The sequence below is a fragment of the Fukomys damarensis genome, unplaced genomic scaffold (genome assembly GCF_012274545.1).
Source record: "Fukomys damarensis isolate Sample0158 unplaced genomic scaffold, DMR_v1.0_HiC HiC_scaffold_17, whole genome shotgun sequence".
Classification (NCBI taxonomy): Eukaryota; Metazoa; Chordata; class Mammalia; order Rodentia; family Bathyergidae; genus Fukomys; species Fukomys damarensis.
This window is the reverse complement of record NW_022900929.1, coordinates 65588197-65598423: the sequence shown is the minus strand read 5'-3', so window position 1 is coordinate 65598423 and position 10227 is coordinate 65588197. Positions and strand designations below refer to the sequence as shown.

Here is a 10227-nt window from a genome sequence, read left to right as displayed (position 1 = left end):
TTAAAACACCATACTAGGAACAGTTCAGCCAGAGAGAAGTCTATAACATGAAGTACAGGTAAAAAGAACTTGAGAAAACTTGAATTTAACAATCTCTAATATAATCAGAGGAAAAGGAATAATTTATAGTATCTAATCTTTTGTGAGACTGACAACATACTGTGGAATATAGTGCTAAAATAATATTTTCTAATAAACAATAAAAACTATGTAATCCCTTTAGGTTGTTCCAGATTAAAAAGCCATAGCTCTTAAGTATGTTCCTTAAATTGTGCCCAAAGTTGCTTCAGAAAGCGCGTAACTTTGATAATCCTTTTGGCAAACAGAAAAATTCTGTCTTGCATTATTAGGTTTACTTTGTCCAAATGGATTAAATTTTGAAGTTTTTACATCTTCTCAAAGTTAAAATTAGTTCACTAATTACTTTGCTTCCTTAACATGGCACCATCAAGATACTGGATACTAAAGTTGATTGTAAACAATAGTGCGTATCATATACTGTGGTGATATACCCTGACATCTTTTTTTTTTTTCCTCAAAGGCATAGGTTTTAATTATTGCTCTCACTTCTGTTTTCTCTTTCTGGTTCTTGAATATGTCTGTGGGGCCTCCTCCACTTGAGAAGGTGAGCATTCCTTATATCTTCAACATTCGATTCTGGGCTTTCTCGCCTTTCTTTATTACTGTTTCATTACTCTTTTGTTACTTGCTTTGTTATACTTCCATTCTCCATAATGCTGAGGTCTATTTTGCTGTCTCCCTTACTCCCCATGACGTCTGATCCTTGCGAAAGAATATCACGGGATTTTTGATAAAGAGGCCTCTCAGTGTAATCCGGTGATTTCACAGCTTCCATGTATTTAGCGATTTCACCTGGCTGGTTTTTCTCAGGAAAACATTTCTCCATCAAACTCGCAATACTGTCTCTCTACCTAATTTTGGAATCTCTAACATAGTTTGGATCCTTCAGATTATCCTCCCAGGGAAGATGGCCACTAAGCCACTGGATCATGCAATAGCCAGGTATCTCCAAATCACCTCGTCTTGATGGGGCCACAGTGTTGTGAGCGTCGATGCTGGTGAACTCAATGGCGCCGTTGTGACGTCTTTTGGGATCTTCTTTATATTCTCTGTGAGCTCCTGCTGGGCAGTACCAATAAGCAAGGCCATAATCTACCAAGTACCCCTGCTCAGGGTTCTTGTAGCTCAGAAGAATATTCGAGGCCTTGATATCTCCACGCACATACTCGTGCTCATGGATGAACTCCAGGACATCCAGAATTCTTACGCTTAGCTGCAAGACAGCTTTACGAGAAAATCTTTTGGCATTTGGTCTGTATATTTTCTAAAGGTCACTCCCAAAGCGATCTATTATCATAAACCTGTAACTTTTTCCATTTGTATCATATAGTTCAGATCCCCAATACTTAGGAACACCAAGGTACTTCAGTTTATGGGTACGAATCCATTTCTGAATTTGCTCTGGCTTAGGAGCTCACTGGTAGAACTTTAATTCAGTAAAAAGAGGGCCACTGTCACTTGTTAAGGTCTCATTTTAGAGAAGGGGACTCGGGGATATGACCATGGACACAATGAGTGACCAAAAGCTGATTGGCTAATGGCAAAGTTTATTTTTAACCCCGGCTGTTATATATTAATTTTAAGGCCACACCACAGGCATGATCTCAGCGATTGGTAATAAATCTCAATCACAAGCAGGCATGGGTAAGATAAATAATCAGTCACAAGAAGCGTCAAGCAGATATATATTGTTTAAACTAAGAATACAACATCAAGATAAGAGAACATCTGTTTATGACCAGAAGGGAGTGTGAACTGGGAACAGGAACAAAGAAGGAATTTGGGAGTTGTCTGTGGGCCAAGGGGCTTGGCTCCAGCACCTCGCCTTCGGGACTCCTGTGTCCCGGTGAGAACCAGCATCCCGGGGCTCAGGGTTAGCACTTCGGCCACCCATCCTCCAGTGCCCCAACAGTCACTGGGTTCCACTTTCGCAGCACAGGGTGCATCACTGCTAACTGGTTTTGAAGAATTTGCACCGGCAAGATATATACACAGCCAAAGCCACCCTGGCCAATGGGTAATCCGAGCTTCCACTCCTTTTTTGACAGTTATCTTCCCAGCTGCAAAGTGTTCCACAAGATGTTTCTTTGCAGGGCCCAGTCTTCCAGCTTGAGCTGCTTTTACTCGAGCCATTTTCACCCATCAGTCTGGCTCGCTAGCACCCATGCAAAGGAAGCCTTTCAGACTGCGCCCACCAGCGCCTGTGCGTCGCTTCGGGTTTCTCAGCTGAACGCGGGCCGGCCCTGTAGCCTCATCAGTCCAGCGGGTAACGGGCTGCAAGCGCCCGGCGAGGACAGCAGCGGGCTGACCGGGAGGACGGGCGGTGCCAGGGCCAGCCACTGAATCTTTATATTTACTCATTATTTTAATATGTCATATTTTGCATTGGATTTGAATATTACCTTTTTTAGGGAACGTTATAGAGTTTTTCTTGAACACTTGCCCTTCCGATATACAATGACGCTGTCATATGGCCATTTCAATTTGCAAAAGAAAATAATTGTGAAAAGAAGCAGATGTTCACTGCTGATGAATAACTCTATGTGATGCTACTACCAAAATATCCCTCATCTATATCAATAAAAAATTTCATTTCTGCTTTTCTCTATGCACACTGGAATATATTATGTATATTATTCATTGCAGGAAAGAAAATGTTTAGGGAATTTTGTGAAAAGATTAGTGTCGTATCAAATGGATAGTTGGGAAATTACCGCAAAATAATTAAACAGCTGCTAATTCCCTGTATTTCTAGAAAGTGAAACTTTTATGGTAGATTTTTGTAAGGTGGATTCCCCGGAGCTTACGAACTATGATAAAGATAATAAAGTACAATAGTCCACTGAGGAAAAAAAAAGCGTGTCAAATATGTATTTGAGAATATTTTAAAATCACTTGTAATGAAACATTTCCTTCACGTATTAATGAACTTTATTAAGAGACGTTTTAGTGGAATAGTAAATTCACACTCTTTTTTCTCAAACCGTGCTTGGATGAGAAAAATTGCTGAGTCCACAGCATTTACTTGGGGTGAATGTCTGATTCCTTTTCACTGAGGCAGGACTGAGGGTCTTCGCAGTGCCATCTCCTGGATGAAGATAGTCCTTTTGGCATCATCATGTACTATATAGTGCAAAATTAAAAAGTTTCTCCTCTATTTAACTATCAGTACAACATTTTTCATCTTTAAAATGTGCCTCCCCCAACTTTTTCTCTGATACCAAAAGTGTCCTCCAGTTCATCTCGGTCCTGACATGGTCCACCTGGAGTTAGAGCCAGTGCCCATATGCAGGAGTGCAATCCCACAAGACCACTCCCTTTCTTTGTGGGCATTACAGTTGCAATCTGGGCCTTCCATGCTTCTGACTTGACCTAAACATTGGGGGTTTCCATGACCCCCTCCACAGGTCTGACCACGAATGAGTAGCTCACAGAACCTAGGGAAGCTCTTCGCCTGTGTTTGTTGATTTTAAATATGGAATATTACAAGAAATGAACGATTTGATAAAGCGATACAGACGACAGAGTCTCTGGGAAAGGGTGCAGCACTTACTGCCCTCCCTAGTTGCACCGTCCTCCCTGGGTCTCCACATGTTCGGCAGCTTTGAAAACTTTTTGTGTTTGTCCAGTTCCTGAAGGAGGTGAGAGCCTTCCATCTGACTGCATGCTAAGCAAGCCACCAAGTTTTCACGTGCAAGAGCAATTATTTAACTTGAGCAACGTTGGCATTATTTCATGGAATCAGTAGTGTCTTAGTCATTTTGGAAGCATAAGAATTTCTTTTGAGATCACTGACTATTTAGAGGCAATAAATTCACCAGTTTAGATAAAAATCTCCTTCTTTTGGTTTCTAATCACATGCAAAATGAAACATATAAATCCTGATATTAGGGAAAAGAGTAGATTTATAGCTCAGAATTACTGATTTTGTATTTCCCATAAGATGTAGTCAATAACAATGAAAAAGGAGAATACAAAGCAATAGCCCAAGAGTTCCTTTGAAAATTTTTTCCACTAAGCAAGCAGTACAAGTGTGGGCCATATGGAATTGCCGATATTGTACTATTTTTCATATAGAAAAAAGCACTTTAATATAGTTCAACTAAAATGCTAGTAGATGCTACTCTTAAAGATAGGATTGTCTTTACTGATGCGAACTGAAGGAGCAGGAAACTGTGCATCATAAAGTAGCAACATTATACTTTACACTTTTATCACTAGTAATTATTAATATGTATTATATGTTTAGAACTTAAAAAGACTATTAAAAGAAAAAAGAAACCAAGGTGTTAATGATTATTAACCTTAAATGTATTATTGAAACTGTCCTTTTAAAGATTCTCTAGACCAGATGGTCCAGCCCATGGCCACACGAGGCCCAGACAGGTAGTAGTGCAATCCCACACGATCATGAACCGTTGACATCGTTACATGAGTGTTAGCTGTAGTTTGCATGACTTGAGTTGGTGGCAGATAGTGGGGTCATCCGCATGTTGCTGGTTTTAGGTGTATGCAGAATGACAGAATTGATGGGTCATGGAAGTTTCCACCCAGACTTCAGAAGGAGGCCTGGGAGGCTTGGCAATGTGTCCCTGAGAGGACAGTACATGGAATTGTGAGAGTAACGCTAAAAGTGTGGAGGAGAGCCCAGAAAGTTGGAGAAGCAAGGGATACGAACAACTGCTAAGGAAGGCTGGTGGCAGTGGGCAGAACCACTTGAGAGAGAGGCTGTGAGAGTGGCAGCTGGCAATGCCACAGTGGCCTCCGATTCCTTTGAAGCACACATCTTGCCACATCCTGCCCTCGGTAATGGGCATGGAGCTGTGGGATTTAATGCTTGCCTTGTTGGGTTTTATTCTTACATAGGTCTCATTCCTTTTTATGTCCCTATTTTTCCCTTTTGGAATGGCAGAGTTTACCCTATGCCAGTGTATGTTGGAAGTATTTATCAACTTTCATTTTGATTTTCATGGAGGCTCACAGCCAAGAATATGAATAAGTCTCAGAGGGATTCGGAATTTTCAGCAGTGCTGAAGCTATGAAAAGTCTTGGCAATTTTTGGAGAAGGACTAAATGCGTTTTGTACAAAGAGATGGATATGAATATTTTGGTGGCCGGGGGCGGGATGCTATGATTTGGGCGTGAAATGGTCCCCAAAGTCTTCTTTGTTTGGAAGGTAATTGGATTATGGGGCACTACAACTGATTTGCCATTAGAAGATGAGGCATGACCTAGTGGGGTTTATCACCCTCCCCAGATCATCTTTTGCTTTGATTCCTGGTCACCATGACATGATCAGCTTTTCTCAGTCAGATTTCCACCATGCCGCATCTGTCTGCATCCCACTGACCAGTGATTCTAACTATGAGCCAATAGAAACCTTTCCTTCTTTAAGTTGTGGGTGTGGGGTATTTTGTCCTAATGATGAGGTAACTGACTAAGACAGACCCACAGGCTACACATTTTATAACAGAAGGCTGTGTAGTAGGGTAGGGTGCAGTGCAGTGCCAACTCTGTCTCCTATACCTGCCACCGTCAATTCAAACCGAACCTCTTGTATCAGAAGATAGACACACCTCTGCCATTTGGTGAACACAACACAGTGATAATACTATTTTAACTTATCTACAATTTTGTGTGCTGCTGCAGACAAATATTTGTTGTGTTAATCAGACATGTAAGTTTTCTTATCTATCTATTAAACTTGGGCTTATCATGTAGTTAAAAAATAAGTTGAGATATTAAAAAAAATCCAAGTTTTTGTTGCTTATGTACCTTACCTGTACTATATATTGCATATGTTTCCCAAGACAGTTTCTCTTCACTAAATGTGGTATAGACAAGCTGGAGGTTAGACAATCATAGCCTAAGATCTGATATTGGCCTCTCTCTATGCTCCAGCAAGTGCTATATTCTCTTCTCTCTCATGGCTTTTCGTTGCTCTTGCCAATTTGTATTCCTAATGCATGTTTAACTTTAAAATCTCAGTGCACGTCCCAGCTTTGTCACATCAAACTCCTGGCACTCTGAAAATGTAGTAGATGCTCGTTGATTTCTTATAAACTGATAGAGACTAAAAGTTTTTGTTGTCCTGGATTATTTTTATTATTAGGGAGAAAATCTATTCAGCTCAGAATAATAGACTTTAGAGACTGCAATGTAACTTAGGTTTCAGCTAATATCATTAAGCTTTGCTATGCACCACTGCGTCCTTTTGGATTGTAAATAAGAGAGGAAAATCCTCTATAAGTGAAATCTGTGTATCCTTTCAATGGCGTATAGTTTCAAGATCTATGGCTGCCCTTTCAGAGTAAGTCCTATTTCTTCATAAACACCCAGATTCTGTCACAGCTTTGTAGTAAGCAAGTGGTGATATGTCTCTTCAACTTGTGAGGAACTCATATATTACAAAGAAGAAGCCAATTATTTTTAAATGCTTTATTTCTGCAGCATATTTGAGGTTTAAAACATCTTCCCTGTTGTGCCATATCATTAACATTGTCACATCTATTATGTGTCTTAGAGCAATCTGGTAATGAGAGTGAGACAAAATTTAAATGGCAGCTTCCTTCAAAGTAGATAACTTCCTGGAGTTCTGTGTCTTCTTATTTTCTCTGTCACAAATGGTTTGGGTTGATTTTTTTTTTTTAACTGCATTGTATGACAGAATCTTTCCTTTCTCTGGCTATAAAAAGGGCTATTTTAATGAAGTATCTATAAGAGAAGAAACATTTCTTCCCGAAATTGTGCTAGTGTAATATGATTATTTTTATTTTGTATTGGGTTCATGGAGAATCCTGCTATGTTTGTTTTGAAAAAAATTATCAACCCATTGTTATCATCTGTGGAATGATGCAGTAGGACCATACCCTTCCGATTCGGGATGTTTTAAATTCTGTTGTCCAAATAGCTGGTAGACATCACAGAGACAAAAAAAAGAAACGTGAATTCTTGATTAAATGTTTTATTTTTAAAATATTTGCCACAATGCAATCAGCTAAAAAAAAAGTATCTGCCTTTGAACAGATAATATTTGGTTGTTTTCTGGGATGTCATAGTTTAGTAAGGAGAACAAATTTTGGAACAAGGAGTCCAGTTGGATTCTCAACTCTCACACTTACCAGGTATGTAAGGAATTTATTTATTACCCATTTAATTTATTTTCTCATGGTAGGAATATAAATTGCTACCATCTTTTAGAAAGAATTGTAAGATAATTAAGCATTATATTATGGAAAAAAGATTTATAACTATATAGGAAATATCAATTATGAAAACATTGAAAATAAAAATTTCAGGTACTTCATCAAAATATAAAGTAATTATTCTTGGGAAATGAAGTTATGAGGGAGCTTTTACAGTTGATATTTTTCTTTTAATATATATTTAAAATAGGTTTTTTACATATTCTTGAAAAAAATTCCAAACTTTTATTTTTAAGAAAGAGAAGTACTGGTTATTTCAATAAATGACAGTGTTTGAAATAATGACATAAAATATAGTCCTGCAACCTGATCTACAAAGTAAGACCATGTCAATTTCAGATAAACTGTTATTCCTGGCTAAATCAGGAGAAAATTCAATGTAACTTTTTTATTGTTAAATTCATTTTTAACAGAGTAAAAACATAAAAGTTGTCAATTTGATGTATACATTTATATATACATTGTATAATGTTTAAGTCAACATTATCTTAAACACAGCTATGTCTTCAGAAATATATCTTATATTAATGGTGAAAACTTTTAAAATTATTTCTTATAACTCTGAAATGTACAGTGTGTTTTTGGTATCTATAAACAGGCTACTCTGCAATTATGCGCCGTAAAATCTTACTGCTCTTTAGTTCCAGTTTATCTCATCAATCGGCCTTTCCCGGTCTCTCCCTTACTACCTACACTCTTCAGGTTCTGATAACCACCATTCTGTTCTTAACTTTCATGAGCTCGTTTTAAATCTTCCATGTATGGGTGATATCGTGATACTCTCTGTGTAGGCTTTTCTTTCATGTAACATGATAATCTCTAGTCCATAGTGTCACTAGTGACAGGATTCATCCTTTTATATGGCTGAATATATTTTATTGTGTAGATCTGCTGAATTTTCTTTACAAATTCATGAGTTGATGGGCACAAGTTTTCTTGGGTATTGTGAATAGTGCTACAAAGAACACAAAGAACATAGTGCAGATGCCTATCAGCAAGTATTTCCTTTTGGTTTGGGGGGATCTCAGGATTTAATGGTAGTAATATTTGTAAATTTTTGAAGAACCTGTACTATATACTGCTTTCCATAGTACTGAACTAATTTACATTCCTACTAATGTTGTGTAAGGGTTTCTTTCTCCTTATTCTCAACAATACTTATCCTTAGTGCTTTTGATGACAGCCATTCTTAGAGGGATGAGGTGATATATCATTGTGGTTTAATTTCCTGGTGATTAATGGTGTTAAACATTTTTCATATACTTGAGGGATGTTTGTCCGTCTTCTTTAGAGAAGTATATATTTAGGTCTATTACCTATTGTATTAGTTGCTCTCTCATTCCTGGGACAAAAAACCAAAACTCACAGGTTAGAGGAGGAAAGGTTTATTTTAGTTCATAGTCAGCTGGCTCCAAGGCAGGCTGGCATGGCGGAGGGCCATTGCAGAGGAGAAAAATTTCATGGAAGGGCATGCAGGAGGAACTAGTGTTCAAGGAAGGTAGGGTCTCTCTCTCATATATTCTCTCTCTCTCTGTCTCTCTCTCTGTCTCTCTCTCTCTCTCTGTTTCTCTCTCTTTCTCATTCTCTCTGTCAAAGCTCACAGTGACCTACCTCTTCCCACCATTCTTCACCTCCCCAAATCACACCCATCTATAAACACATCAGCAGACTAATCCAGTACCATACAACCATAATTCAGTATCACACACTTGTGATCCATTCACCTCCAGTACCATACAACCATAATTCAGTATCACACACTTGTGATCCATTCACCTCCAGTACCATACAACCATAATTCAGTATCACACACTTGTGATCCATTCACCTCCAGTACCATACAACCATAATTCAGTATCACACACTTGTGATCCATTCACCTCCCAAAATCTCACCTATGAATGCTGAGGCTTTGTGGGGCAAACTAGATATAAACTATAAAACCCATTATTTACTCAGTCTATTTTTTTAACTGCTGAGTTGTTCAAATTTCTTCCATATTGTAGATATTACTATAGATTTTATCAGATGTATAGTTTGTAAATGGTTTCTCCCACTCTGTGCTTTGTCTTTTTCCTCTATGGTTATTTCTTTTGCTACTCTTCTTTGTTTGATGTGACTCATCTGTCTTTTTTTTTTGTGCTTATTTCCTGTACTTTGGGGAACTTTTCCAAACAAATGAAATAAAATCCTTGCCCATTCCAGCATCCTGAAGTATTCCCTCTATATTTTATTCTAGTATTTATATTTGGGTCTTACATTTAATCCATTTTGAATTAATTTTTGTTACTGGCGAGAGATAGTGATTTAGTTTCATTCTGATGCATGTAGGTATTCAGTTTTCACAGCACCATTTATTGAAAGGATTATCCTTTCTACTCTGTATGTTCAAATAGCCTGTTTTCAAGCTCACTTATTCTTCTGTTTGATCTGTCCTGCTATTTATGCCTGTATCGTATCTGTAGAGTATATTTTTCAGCTCAAAGATTTGTTTGATTTTTAAAATTGCTTCCACCTCTTTGCTAAATTTTCTGTTAGAATATTGAATCGTTTCATCTGTTTTGTCTTGAAGTTTGTTGAGTTTCCTTTTAAATTCACTGAGTTCTTCCATACTGATTACTGTCTGTTTTATTTCTGGCACCTCATTGAGACCCTTGGATGAGGTCATGATTTCCTGAGAGCTCTTGATGCTTCTTGGTTTGTACTGACATCTGAGCTTTGAAGGATTAGATATTTCTTACAATATTTTCAATCTGGGTTTATTTGTCTGTCTAGAAATTCTAAGCAGACTGCTTATTGTCTCTGAGCCTGTAGCCACTTCTACTCTTTCATCACTATATGGTGCTCAATTCCAGGGTTATCATAATTCTATTATTGTGCTGTTATTGGTTCAGTGCTAGATAGTGATCCAACCAGGTTTGCCCTGGTAGAGTTGATGTAT

At 38.0% G+C, this 10227-nt stretch overlaps 1 pseudogene; it reads right to left on the bottom strand.

Annotated features, from left to right (window-relative positions):
- Positions 1–563: 563 nt before the first annotated feature.
- Positions 564–2214, bottom strand: LOC104868021 (annotated as a pseudogene).
- Between the last annotated feature and the right edge of the window lie 8013 nt (positions 2215–10227).